Here is a 14305-nt window from a genome sequence, read left to right as displayed (position 1 = left end):
GAACGGCATCTCTGTTTTCTGCATTTCAAATACTCTGAAATCGTATCTAACATGCGTAAAGAGCACCACACGTAGTAAATTGGGATGCGACACGGAGCTAAGGACCAATGAAGAAAGGAAAAGGTACAGAAGTGTGTCAGCAAACGTATAAAATTGACTCCAAGTGGTGAAGAAGAAGAAACCATCAGCATGGACATCCTATCCCAGCAAAGGTCCGCTGATGCTGACACTCGCTGTGAGGCCAGCCTCAAGGTGAACCCCCCAACTGTAGCACCCAGAGGAGCAGGGGAAACGTATTGCCAAGAAAAGGGGTAGAAACTACAGAGTATGTGAGTAACAATTTTAACTGTATTGTTATTACTATTATTATTATCACTATTAAAAGGTTTTCTGCATAGTTATATTCTTTCTCTTTCTGTGACAAATACATCTGGGCTAATAATGACGATTCTTGGATCAGACTGTTAAGATTTCGGTAAATCTTAAAAATAAATTCTGGTCTTTATGTGTAATGTGTGCTTCCTCTTTGCTCATAAATGAGGTTTTGAGAGTAGAAGTACTGTGCGTGGTAGCCTAACAGCTGTATTTCACATCCTCTTACCCAGTGCTCACTGATTTATACCCAGCAGCAATCGCCCTGCCCAGGCAGGCTCTGGGGGGGCATCCCATGGGTGATCTTGCCCGTGCCCCCATCTTCCCCAGACTTTGCCAGATCCGCTGGGTATTCACACCAAAGTCCACACCACTGCAAGCACCAGCAATGCAAGCAGCACTTTGTAGGTAAGGAAGAGTTAAAGGACATGTTGGAGTTAGGTGCAATTTCATTAAGCTCTTCCTCATCACACCATACCATGGCTTAGAGAGAAGAGGGAGTTAATCCAATTCATAAATTATAATTATGGTCAGCGTCTATTGAATAGAAAATCTATGGAATTACAACAACATTGACTCCCCCCACCAACTCTGCTGAAATAAAATGCAATGATGGAAAGGAATTTCACAGGCAAATGTTTACACCGCACTGACTCGTGCTCCTTCCAAATCAAACGCTTCATTCCAGCTAACTTTTAAGCAGGGAATCCTTGGCAAACAGCCAAGAAATAATGTGCTTAAACGTACAGCACACAGCATGATTGCTCAGGAATAAAGGGAGCTGCTTTATCTGTAACGTTATTCCCAGCACAAGTGCACAAGTAAATGCTTGCCTTTCGATTTTAAGCAGCAAAATAAGAACACTAATGAACGCCCTTCATCCTGCACTTCGCCGTTATTTCTGAGGCTGTTCTGCACTTACAGGGACCATGGATGCTTCTCACTAGAGAGGGTGTAAATGAGAGAAATACCACACTACACTGTCTGAGCAAAAATTTTCTTTGAGAGTCAACATATAAATATTTCTGCTCAAAACAGCAAAACGTTTTGCTCATCCAGAAGGATTCCTCTGGGAGGAAGAATTCCCTGTTTCTAAAACTAGGAAAGCCATTGATCCTTTATCTTCCTTCAAAGAGTCAAGAGTTCATAAATACACCAGCTGTAAGCATACCACTATGCATTTCAAAAGCATTACCCCAAACACAGAAACAGAGAAGTTCCTCTATTATAATAAATGCGCTGTTTGCACAGAACCAACTCCTGCTCTTACATTATACCTAATCCTTGTAAAGTCCTTGGCATAAGAGGTACAGTTGCTTCAGCCACCAAATAAATTAAACTGAGCGTGAGTCTGTGTGTGCATTACACATTTATGAGCAAACTTCTCTCAGTTCCAAAAAATTTATAAACATCTCATTTGTATTGCGGTGGTGTATGGGTGCTGGATCCTTTTTGCACGGTGCTGTACAACCAGATGGGCCCTAATCAATCTGGTTTTCTATTATCCAAGTATAGCAACTTGGATACAGCAAGTACTACGCTCCAAGCAACAGCAGATGAATGCAAGGCGAGGAAATGCAAGGAAACGATGATAAAGCTTCAGTCAGGATGGGTGGTGATGCTCTGAGCACGCGGGCTCTTTGCTGCTGCCAAGAATTGATAAGCAACATGGCCAGGATGACCCTCGGAGAGGGGCTGATATCCCTGAAAAAACAGTAAGTCGGGTGGTGCTCTGCGTGGCATTCTGGCTAGCAACTGGTGAACTGTCAAATAGTATCTTAACGGAGCAAAAATTTTCTCTTTTACTGACGCAGTTCAGTTAAACTACTATAAAACCCTGCAGGTTGCCTCTTTTATGCTGCTCCATCTCTGTTTCAGCTATCTATTTCTTGTGGCTAAGGGGACAGATGTAGCCTGAGCCATGATGCTCCTCACCCAGAGCCTTGCTGTAATTCAGCTGCAACAAGCCTCTGGCCAAAATTTCCTCTCCAAAACAGAAGGACCACGTTGGAATTTGCAGAGATCACCCTCAACATTTTGGCTATGATGGAAAACGCTAACTGCAGAAGAAAGGGCACCACTGATGCAAAAGATGATGAAAAGATGAAGTACCTGTTTAGCTGCTGTCTGGGAACGGTCCCAGGCAGCTCCTCCGTGTCAGCCCTGGCAGCTGCCCAGGGAGCTGGCTGCACTTGACATTAAGCAAAGGATTGAGTAAGGCAAAAGGGTGGCCAAGTCCGCTGTCCAGGCAAAGGTGGAGAAGTCAAAAGTAACTTTAGCAGAGCCACCAAAGCTGAGGAACCAACAAGAGGGAGGGAGGAAACTGCTGGGCCACCACGCACATCAAGCAGAAATGGTCCAGGAAAAAAAAAAAAAAAAAAAGAAAAAATTTTTCAAAGTCGTGAGTTAAAAAATTAGTAAATTTAAAAAAAAAAAGCTGTTGCTACCTTTCCTAGGTTTAATAGATGGCACTGAAACTGTCATGCCGCCCAGCCGGTCTGCACTGAACGAACAGCTTTTGCAAGGAGCAGAATTTCTGTTTAGTGCTGAGATTGGGGATAGAGCCCTGCAGAGCTTCTGCTCCTGGAGAGTTACCTTGGTTTGATTTCAAAGATTATATTGCACATGAACCTGCTGGAAATGTTGTGGTCGAGAGAAGGACACATTTCTCATGCTAGCCCTCGTCCCCGGTCAGCTTTGGTGCTGTTTCTTCCCATGCCAGGCCCTGCACAGAGCATCATCTCAGCGCACAGACTTTTTCCGCTTGATGCAAACTGCTCTGCCAGTAAAACCATCACTCCTACCACCATGATTCTTCTTGAACTTATGCACTAGTAAAAGCTTTCCAAAGGGCCTCCAGGAAGACGTTAGCAATACATACGAGTATCCCTGTCTGTGAGCGCAAGCGGAGCGTTTTGCATTTGTCTGCCCACCCAATCCCTTGAATTTTATCCTGACCCAAACCCGAGCACGGCCCCAGCAGTGACTCAAGCCAGAGCCGCACACTCTCTAGGATATTAGTTGCAAGCAGGGAACAAGGACCAGATATATCTTAGAGCTATTCAAGTTCATGTTCTTTAAGCAGTGGGCTATTTTTTAAATTCAATTATTCCTTAGTCTTTTTTTTTTTTTTTTAGCTTTAATTAGCATAACTAGGCTTTCTCCCCACTTAATCTCATTTCTAAAAAGACTGGTTATTTCTAAAAGATGCCATTGGCTATGGGATTCACCCAAATCCCCAATTATATTACTCTACACCTAGGTAAATTTGAACTTGATTATATTATATAAATGCAGGATAATCCTTATTTTCTTTCTGTGTTTACTTTGGGCTCCGCAGTATTGATGGTATTTTCTCCTCCTGAATTTATTCACAATTTAAGCCAGCAGATTCCTGCGACCAAAGTGAGTCAATGAATTTAAATCTAGGGTTTCTCTTTTGTGAATAGTAAATTTACCAAGGAGTGGAGTTTTGGTGAAACTGAAGCTATTTTGAACTCAGGTCAAATTCATCAGAGAGTTCAGACTGCAAATTAGCCAAGGAAACATTCTTCATGTCGAAGTATTTAATTTTTTTTTTTTTTAGGTGAAATATATTTCAGCTGAGATTCGTTAAGAAGTGGATGGGCTTTAAGTAAAGTACGAGAAAGGAAAATAAGACTATTGTTAGGAAAATACTTTTAAACAGTAGTTGTAACAAAGCACTAAAATAGTTTGACAAGAAAAGCTATGGAGTATTCACCACTGGAGGCACGTTAGATATATGGGACCAGACTAGACATCCTGAGGTCTCTTCCAGCCTCTTTCCATTGCCATGATCATATCTAACATCCCATATCCCAGGGAAAAGTTCTCCTCCTCTCAGGTTCCATAGTGTAAAGTATCTGGTATCCATAGGATTTTTGTATACAAATAAAACCGGTAAGTCACTAGTTTGATTAAGGCAATGGTATGGAAAATCCTGGGTTACATCTAGACCTAAGGGCTGTTTGTTTCTATCAACAGAAGCACAGCACTAGACCCCAAGAAGCAACCTAGGCACTCATTCTGTATTTTTTCCAAGGAAAACAGAGGAAAACAGGAGCTCAGGTGAGACACCCCACCCTGTGATGGATGTCTAAGGTAGGATCCGCTGTCCCCTGGGGTGCCAATGTCCCCCATCACTGCGCGGTGAGCTCCGGTTAGCTGGTAGCCAGTGCACGGTCACGCAGCACGAGCTTGGTGACAGTTGTGGGAGATTTAACCAGGGATGACAATTTCTTCATTTTCAATGTACACGCAGCAGTCACGGGCTCTCTCTCGGATAAGATCTGATGGAGCAAGTGGGGGAAAAGATGAAGTGCAGTGCTTCAAAATCTGTTTGCGACGGTAGCTGCCGGTGGCTGCTCTGAGAGAGACATCTGATAGGGAATTCCTTTTCTGCAGACATAGCATATTCATCGGGCGCTCCGTGCTTAATCAGATTTGGGCTGCTATCTTTTGATATTCTAAGAAATCAAACCTCAGATATTCCCCTGGGGATGTTCCAAACCTGTAATTAGTTTGCGGGGGGGGCAGGGGAGGATGCGGTTTTGTGCACCGTTTCTTGCAAACAGAGCTGAAATAGTGATTAGCTATTTAGCAGCCATGTCCCCCCTCCCAGGTCTGCCCCCGGGGAGAGAGCCTCGAGGACGTACCCCCGCAAGGGGCAAGGTCAAGGACCCCCATAAAGCACACGAATGAAATCATCTCCTGGTTTGGGGTTTATTACTGATGTCGTTCACTTTTTAAGAAAGGCTGCATAGGTAGGTCACAGCAAAGAAGGATGCAGTCGGTTCCCCTGAATGTAGCTGTATAGCTGGTGCAAGGATAGTTTCCTCCGTAGCCGTAGAAAACCCGAAGAATTTTTTTTGGTCAGCACTTTTTTCACACTAAAAACTGCAGGTTCAGATACATCAAAATGTTTCGCAAATGCATATTGGCTTCTCTGAAACTTCTGCCTGGGAAGAAAGGGCAGAAGAAAAAAGAATAACAATCTGGGAAAGTGAAAATGTTTCATTTTCCCATTTCTTGAATGAAACAACTTTGCTTTTTTTTTATCTGTTGAAACAAGTTTGAGCTTTGGGGTTTTTTATTTATTTTAAACAAATTCCCCTCAGTTGTTGTTTATTGGTTTAGGTCTTCAGGAAAACAGTAGAAATAAGAAGGAAACTGCTTGGTGTTAGCTAAATTAAGTATTCCACGTAACCCAGTTTTTCTCTGGAATCACCAAGGAACAGCAAAATTAGTTATTTCCGCAGCTGGAGACACAGAATCCCCCAAACCACTTAAAAATCAATGAAAAGACGCTGCTGACACCAGCCGCAGAGTAGACCAAACACGCAAATCCAGTGACTCGCTGCTGGTGGAGCCCAAATACTTTTTAAAAGCAAATTTGTTTTTGTCATCGAGTCTGCCTAGCTCTGGGGAAATCTGATCCAAGTGTGCTGGGGATGTGTAAGGTCTCTGAGTGACACCGTGCATTATCCTCCCTCCAGTTCATTATGCTCTTTCAAATCCCTATTAAAGTTAACCTTTGCCTTGATACCAAACAAAGACTTCACAGTAGCTTGCTGTTGGTAAATGGAAATCTCTTAATGTGGCCTTTGCAGTACATCATTGCCATTTTTCCATTTGTATAGGTTAGTAATTTTTTTCTTTTTTTTTTTTTTTTTAAGTACCACCATTTTCTGGTCAAAGATTTCCAGGTTTTCACTGAAATGAAAAAAAAAAAAAAATTATAGGATTCTACATTTTTGACAAAAAGACAGAAACTTTCAAGGAAAATACTTTCCCTAAACTTTCCACAATGAGCAAGCCTCAATGCACAGCATTAACACAACAGCAAGGCAGTAACTGGAATGCAGAGGTGGAAGCAGTGTGAGCATCCTTTCCAGCTAGCAAGTCACAACTGGGATCAGCCCTACCTTTAAAAAAATGACTATTCTATAAAATAACCTCATAAAAGTTTGCTACCCACACTTGTGTAAATACATCTGTTTGATTTAATCCTTATCCCACCTGCTCTGCAGAAGGCATTGCTCTACGAGCAGCGCGATCGCAGCACTTCAAACCCCATCACCTCATCTCATGTTTGCTTAGACATGTCAGTAAATGTTTAATCACCTTTGGACTGAAGCAACAAAATCCCATCTCATCAGCTGTTAATTCAGTTTTGAAGTACGTGCTTATTAAAGCAGAGGCTGGGTGGACTGAATAGCATCTGCTGCCCGCGCCGAGCACGGCACAGCAACACGCTACGTGCGGAGGAGAGCGGAGAAAGGTATTTGTGCTTTTTCTGCTTTTATCTCCATCAAACAGCTATGAAACCTACATTTGGTATTTTTCCTCCAAGGGTGTGAAGTAAGGAAAAGAGGTTGGCGGGAAGGAAAGTAGCTTCTAGCAGGGACTTGGCTACAGCGCTGTAAGACCCGAAAGCCTCACACATCACTGCTCCCATTTTTGGAATACACCAGAGAAGATCTTCGCATTATAGAGCCCTAGGCTTTCAGCCTGTGAGTGATTTCAGACACATACCATCGCGAAACGAACACCTTTTGCCCTTTTCTACCCTGTCAGTCTCTGCCACCTAGGTGCTGCAGTGAAGACCAATAATCTAAAGTCATTGCGAGGACGCTCCGTGGGAGAGCGGCTCACTCACAGCCCCACGCAGTGCTGATTTGGGAAGGGACACTTGGTGTACCTACAGCCTCAGGAGGGCAGCTCTGAGGACAGCGGTGCCACGGAGCCGCTGCAGACATCCTCTAGCCACCCTTCACATCCATCCCCAGCAGCTTGCGAGGATGTCCTGGCTCGCCATGCACCAGACCCCGTGGTTTTGGGGTGCCCCCGCGCCTTTCGTTGCCCTCCTGCACGGTGGCTGCAGCACGCCCAGCAGCCTGCAGAGCATCCCAAAACGCTCAAAACATCACTCCGTCTTTCCAGACATGCTGGCTTCCCCACCCCACAGAAACATGTTATTACTATCAAACCATTCTTTTTTTTTTTTCAAAAGAAGATTTCCCGTGAAATGGAAATACACGATTTCCAGCAAAGTCTATCAGCAACAGAAAAGGAGTAAAGCACGAACCTGCTCTCCTTATTTCTTCTTTTAATCTTTCCAGTGGGGAAAGAGCAAGGAAAAAGCATAAAACGTGATGGAAAGGAGGAGGTATTGCTTTTGCCATTTCCCCGCTCTTTCCCTGTCTGGGGTAAGGGGGGTTTTTAATACCTTCCTTTTGTTCTAATGCCAAAAACCAGCACAGAGTAAGCAAGACAAAGAAAAAAGCGACTGTCCTAAAAGAAAAACAGAAACGTCATCGTTCTCAAAAGGAGAATGCTGTGCACGCAAATGCAACGTGAGATCATTCTCATTTTATCTTTGATGTTTCTGTTCCAAACTTTACAACTGAGACCAAAAATCCTGACAACGAATGTTTTGCTCAATGCATCCCGAAGAGAGGAAATTTTGAAGAACTTTGGAGGATTTGGGTATTTAAGACATGCTGCCATGAAAGTTTATCGCTAAATGTAAGTTTTATTCCTTCTAAAATCTACTTTGGTCCCTGGGAAAGCCAGCTAAGTACAGCCCCAGCTGTTTTCACCCTGAAAATCAGATCAAGGCATCAAAGCAGAGGAAAGGAAGGCTGTTGCAGCCACACTGGGAAGAACAAGGTATTTGCAGAAATGTGTTTCCATTGTCAGCAAAACAGGGTCAATGTGGGAGAATTCAAGGAATATTTTTTTCCCATTTTGTAAATGTGAGGTGGGGCCGGGGACCGGTGGCTGAATTTCGGTGCATGGAGAGGTCAGACACGCACCAGAGACCCCGGGGTCGGACAATGCTGGGACGGTCCCTGCCAGGAACCTGCCCAGCATTCAATAAAACAGCAGCTTTCTCCAAAAGGGACTCCTTTGTGAACGGCTTTCTCTCCCCTTACATTATATAGCTGCCCTCACCGAAAAATGCAGCGTGCCGTGAGAATATATATGATGCTTTGATATATAAGCTGTTTACAGAGAGTAGGTCTTTTAATTAAAAATGACTGCTTGCTTTAAGCACATTATTTTAATAGATTTGCTCAAGGTGTGGGGTGCTGCTTTTCAAACTGTTGAGAAATGTTGCATGTTCCCTTTTCACTGTCAGAAAATAAATTGATTTTATTTGTTCTTCTCTTAAATGGAACATAATTAAAGAGTGGGAATGTTCCCAGTCAAGGAAAAAAACCCAACATTCAATTAAAAAACAATCTACTTTATTAAGTTAAAATTCAATTTCAGGTTTTCATTACATGCAGCTGCATTGAAGTACAATGCCGATAGTTTACATCTGCTCTGAGATACTTGGATGCTACTTTGCTTTTGTAGATGAAAATTTCTTACTCTTCAGAGGAAAAAGGGCAGACTTTGAAATGTAATTTTATCACCTAATCCATTCTGCGTTGTAACCTCTATCAGCAATTAATGACCTGAAACATAAAAGCAAAGTGATGAGCCTATAATGAATTATACCTTATGATGACACTTTCATTACGGAGAACACTACATATATTTACTACAGACCTTTTACATTTGTTGGTAGTCGGTATTTCATCAAATTAAGTTTAAATAGTACGCAGGGCATACGGTACATTAACTTCTTTTGTCTTAAAACGCTTTAATGCTTTGTGTGTGCATCTATTGAGCATTTGTGAGAAGTACCGCAGAGTCTTTTTAGCACGGTGAGGAAGGTGGAGAGGAATCTTTTCTCAGGGTGAGAGTTTCCAGCGGTGAAGGACTGCTCTACAGACCCTGCTCAAACAATTATAAAGGTGACATTAATTGAGTTCATTTAACATCTCCTGAGTTCCCGAGTCCAAGGAACGTATACACCTTGACTGCACTACGTCCAGGAGCTCAGAGCCTGGATGGGCTTCAAGAAACCAAAATCTGTTGTTTCAGACTCTCAGGGCAGGTACAGAGCTGTAATTTTGCTGAAATTAGTGGAGTTTGCATGGATTTCTATATAAAATACAAGGTGGGGTTTACCCGTTTTGAATTTCTTCACCAAAAACTAAGCATCTGGTCAAAGTTACTCAACAAACAGGCATGGGTCAATGGAGGGAGAGAGGCAGCTTCAAAAGGCAACTCATCCTGTGCTACAAGAGAGTAATGCAGCACCCCTGGAGGTGCCACCTCATCTCTGCTGACCACCGAAGAGGCTGGTGGCGAGAGTACACAGCAGCCACACACAGCTGTGTGTCGGGTGAAGCGGGATGAGTGTCTCCTTCGTAGAGTCTCTCCATGTTTCTAATCACATCCTCTACTCCAAGAAGATACGGAAGAGTAATCCCTTCCTAAGGGTCAGTTTTACACTGATGTAAGCGGCAGCAGCTTCGCTGACTTCTGAAACCGAAGCTGATAACGTCAGCTCGGTATGAAACGATGCAGAGGAGCTTTGGGAAGACAGAGCAGAAGAGAACCCTTCAGGCTGTAATCCTGTATTTATTTATAGGTGAAAGTCTCTCTCCCAACGTTCCAGCAGCGTGCAGGTTGTTTCACACTGCAGCTGAAAAAGGAAAAGAGGGATTAAAAAGTGAGGTAAAGCTAAAACAAGATTATTTTGCATAGGTCTTAACCAGGAGAGGTGTCAGTAGATGCCTGTGAGCAAAGCTGAAGTACTGGCAGAAACTCAGTGTAGGTAGCAAAGACCGGAGCCACCTTCAAAGCAACGAGGTTTTACCGCAGTCGTGGTGATCCCAGAGGGACATTATTGCCTATTTCAGTATCATGTAAATTGATTGAAACATCTTACCGGAACAGAAAGAAACAACTGAGAGAGAGATGTAGCAGTATAAAACAGCTAGAAGAGCAGACACTAATGGCAAAACAGACCTCTGTCATTGAAGGACACTGCTTCTTCAGACCTTTTTCAAGTACATTAGCAAAACGCTGGATAAGTGGATACAAGCTCCTGACACTCAGGGTCTAAGCCATTATGTACTTTCTAGGCTTGACACAAAAACTTCCCCTAGGGAAAAATCTCCCCGCACATGTTTAAAGAAGGGTTCTTTTGACCATTCCCAAGGCAGCATAAAGGTTTCCAGCAGTCCGTGAGAGGACACAAGCAGGACGGTCCCTGCAGCGGTCCCAGCTGCTGTTCCCAGGTCTGCATGTTCCCCCTACCAGTGGCTGAAAACCCAACACAAAACCCTTTCTTCATCTGCCCATAATCACTCGGCACTGAGGACAGAAACCTTCTCTTGCAGCAGCTTCGTAGGAAGAGTTACCACTAAGAAATAGTAAAATTGGGTATTCCTTTCTCCAAAGCTCTGCTCAAAAGCTCGCTGTATCACTGAGCTCTTGCAAACCACCAGACATTAACACTGCGTTGGCTACAGGCCGTGGGGAAGCCACCAAAAAGACGTGAAATGAGAGAACACCCAGAGACTAGCATCAAATGTGGCTTTCGGTTGAAGAAATAATTCCACCAAGAAAAACATGCACAGTTCATCCGCTGGAGAGATGGGAGTCATGCTGGGATGGGGCAACATATAATAACTCTCTGAACTGTCCCAAGGGTAGAAGCTATTGTGGATGGCACTAAGGGGCAAAACTAAGCAAAACAGCATGAAATAAAGCTAGGAAAAGTTTATGCTAGTACGGGGAAAAACCCTCTTCCTGACAGAGATTTATTAGATTAAGGAACAGGCTCCGAAGGGAAGTAATAGCAGCACCCACCATTGCTTGGGATATTTAAAGCTCTGCTGCAGGAAAAAAGTAGCACTGGGAAATGCAGAGCTGAAAAACGCAGAGCTGAAGAAAGAAACTAGACAGGGAACAGCCTATTTGATTCATTTTCCCTCTTTCAGCAGTGGAAAACCCACGAGCAGCCTGCAGTTTCCTTGCGTGGATTCGTTATTCAAATGCATTCAATGAATAGTGCTTCAAACCACTGCTTCATGGGTCAGTCGTGAATATCCTGAGCAGAAGCTGTGGCTGTCCCGATTTCTGGTACCATCCCCAGGAAGTGGTGAAGAAGTTTCTAGGCTGTCTTCTTTGGAGCTGGTGGCTTAATGGCCTTGAAAGGCCATTGCAGCAGCATCACAGCCTCCCTAATTTTGCAAGTTCTCCCACAAGGCAGCCCCAAACTCCCTCCCTGCTCCGCCATGTGGGACGCGACTGATGGCTTTGTCCCCAGACTCACTGCATGGGCTAAACCCAAAAGCCATGCAGCGGGTTCGCTGGTTCCTGACGGCGGTGCCTTTTTGAGGAGAGCTGCTCGCATTAATGATTTAGCCAGCTTCGCTAAATGCATGGTGGTCTTGACATCGGTGGCATTAGCAATTCATTGCATTTCATTTTATGCTCTGTAGGGTGAGAGAATACTGTTGTAAATTGAATTAATGCTTGGTTTTTCCTTTGAAATAGTAATACCAAATAAATAATTTAGTCCATGTACAGAGAAAAAAAAAAAGATAATAGGAAGAAATTGAAGTCAGCTCTAATATGCATTACAAAAAGGGGTGTTCACTTCAGTATTCCTAACTGTGAAAATGTTTTGTGGACTTAATTCCAAGGAAATTAAAACTTTTGTCCACAGTAAAAATGTTGTGCTAAAGATATAAAAAGTTTATGCTGTTAAAGCAATGTACCATTTAGCCTTCAGTTACAGCATTGGAAAGACAGGAATATTGCTGTGCAGTGGACTGGAGAGAACTTGAATTAGTTCAGTCAATTAAGTCATGATTAATTTATGTTAGATCTTGTTCTCTTGAGTCTATAAAAACAAAGACTTTAGTTAACTGGCAGCATTTAGTTTAATAAAAGTAAAGTCTTTAAAGATGACTTCAGGAGGGGAAAAAAACATTGCTGACAAAATCAATAGACAGCAAGATTCCTGTTTAATTTGTGTCAATGCAAGTTAAAATAACTTCGGAGACTAATACAAAAGGGATGCTCCCTTCAAATGAAGAACCAGATTCTCCAGATCTTGATTAGTGCAGCTAATCCAGCAGCTCCACCGGTACGTGTGACAAATCACAAATGCAGAAAGCTCCCGCACCTCTTTTCTTTTCACCGTTTCTCTAACTTTCCCGTTGGGTCACCCGTGTCCTGATCTGGGCAGAGAAAGATGAGTTTCAGTACTAGTAAAATCACACTAACGCAACCCTACACCCGTACCCAGGCTGTGATTACCCTAATGATCCCTCTCTAACGCAGGTAAATGCATTCTGCACATTTAATTACCCTAAACCACAGAGAGAGACTTCTGGGAGCCAGCTACTCTCTTGGTGATTGCTGGAACCATACAGATGAAAGCTCCATTTGCTTCTCTGTAAGCATGGAAAAGATACATACATATGCGTGTATACATATATATTTATATATAGATGACAATATCGGTACAGATGTTGGTCTATTAGGTAAGGCATGGGGATTATGCTGGAGGGGGGCATCAAATCAGATGCCAAATCCATTCTCCGCACTTAACCATCTCAGAGCTGGGCATGATGTGTATGCCGGCTCTCCCCATGGTGTGTAGGTCACCTCCTCAGGTACCAGGGCACCCATCGCTTTCTGGAGGCATGGCCAAGAGGTTGGCCTCTGCCTAGTGCGACAGCCACCACTCAGAATTGTTGCCCAAAGACACATCCAAGGCAGAGCACAGCACCAGGGTGCATTTGGAGAGCCATCAAAAAAGTCCCTCTTCCACTAGACAGCCAAGAAAGGTAACATGAAATCTCTGCTAACCGGTTGTTCAGAACCACAGAAGTTTGATTCCAGTTGAAGTCAACAGGAGTTGAACTCACATGCGTACATATCTCTAAAATCCTGCCTCATGTAGTCTGACCCGGTCTGTAGGCTGGGTGTTAGACCTTCAGCAAGCCCATTGCTGCTGTGGGATTAGTGCATACCCTTCAGAAGAAGCCATTGTCATAAAATGTTCCATCATCATGATGTGGATCATTAATATCTCTGTATTTCGTTGCTACCATTTTGGGTCCACCTTCAAATCAGACAGACAGCAGCAGCACAGGATTAAATAAATTGAGCAGTCTTAAATTTACGCCTGTGCGCCAACAACCAAGGATTCAGGGCATGACTCGGGATTTTTCATGCTGGCTATTGTTATGCTCTTGATTAGGGTCCTGCCTCCCTCCCAAGACCAGACAAAGTATCTGCTCCCAAGGAACAACAAGGGGAAAGAAACATCCCGACAAGGGGAAAGAAACATCCTCCATGATATTTACTGCACTAGTGCTTGTGCTACCCCTTGTGAAACCCACGCTTGTGGCAGGAACCAAGCCCTGCCACCCCGAGTGCTCCAGGCATGGAGGAAGCCACGCTCCATCTTCACAACATCTCTCCTTTCAGCTGCTGGCATGAAAGATTTCCTCCCTGAAAGTCAGCCGGCAGAAAATGATGCAGTAGCTCACATTATGTTATTTTTCAGCAGTAACTGCCACAATTTCCAGTGGTCCAGAAACTCAACAACCTTTTTTTTGCACAGTATGTTCAACCACGAGGCAAACTGCTCCGCAGCGTTGAAAAGGTACCTAAAACAGCATGAGGGCTGAAGAGATGAAGCAGGTTGAAGTGGCAAATTCTCAGACTGAAAGACTTCAGAGTCAGAACAGCACAATGAGCTTTGGCTGGTTCACAAGGACTTCAAAGAAAACACAGGCAGGAGCTAAAACACGAGCTGCTGGAGAGAGGGAAATCAGGTTGTCAACAGCAGAGCGAGATGGTGACAGCGTCAACAAGCTCGCAAGGCCACACGTGCTGAGACAAGCAGGAGGCTGGAGGGAAATCTGGGTGATCAGTCTCCCATCGTGATCTCAGGCTCGGCTTTGGGGAGAAAAGCCCGCGTCCTGCTCAACAATGGAAATTTCATGCTTCAGCCCCCATCTCTGTCTATCCACCCTCCTTTGGG

The 14305-nt window shown here is 43.8% G+C and overlaps 1 long non-coding RNA gene across 1 annotated transcript in view; it reads right to left on the bottom strand.

Moving 5' to 3' along the window:
* Positions 1–12253: 12253 nt before the first annotated feature.
* Positions 12254–14305, bottom strand: part of LOC127016854 (uncharacterized) — a 73275-nt gene continuing 71223 nt past the window's right edge. Inside the window, exon 2 of the long non-coding RNA XR_007766521.1 lies at positions 12254–12488. This is a non-coding gene — a long non-coding RNA (uncharacterized LOC127016854). The remainder of the gene's footprint in view (positions 12489–14305) is intronic.

The sequence above is a fragment of the Gymnogyps californianus genome, chromosome 5, assembly GCF_018139145.2.
Source record: "Gymnogyps californianus isolate 813 chromosome 5, ASM1813914v2, whole genome shotgun sequence".
Lineage (NCBI taxonomy): Eukaryota > Metazoa > Chordata > Aves > Accipitriformes > Cathartidae > Gymnogyps > Gymnogyps californianus.
Note: the sequence above shows the minus strand (reverse complement) of the source record. Positions and strands in the feature narration are given on the sequence as shown.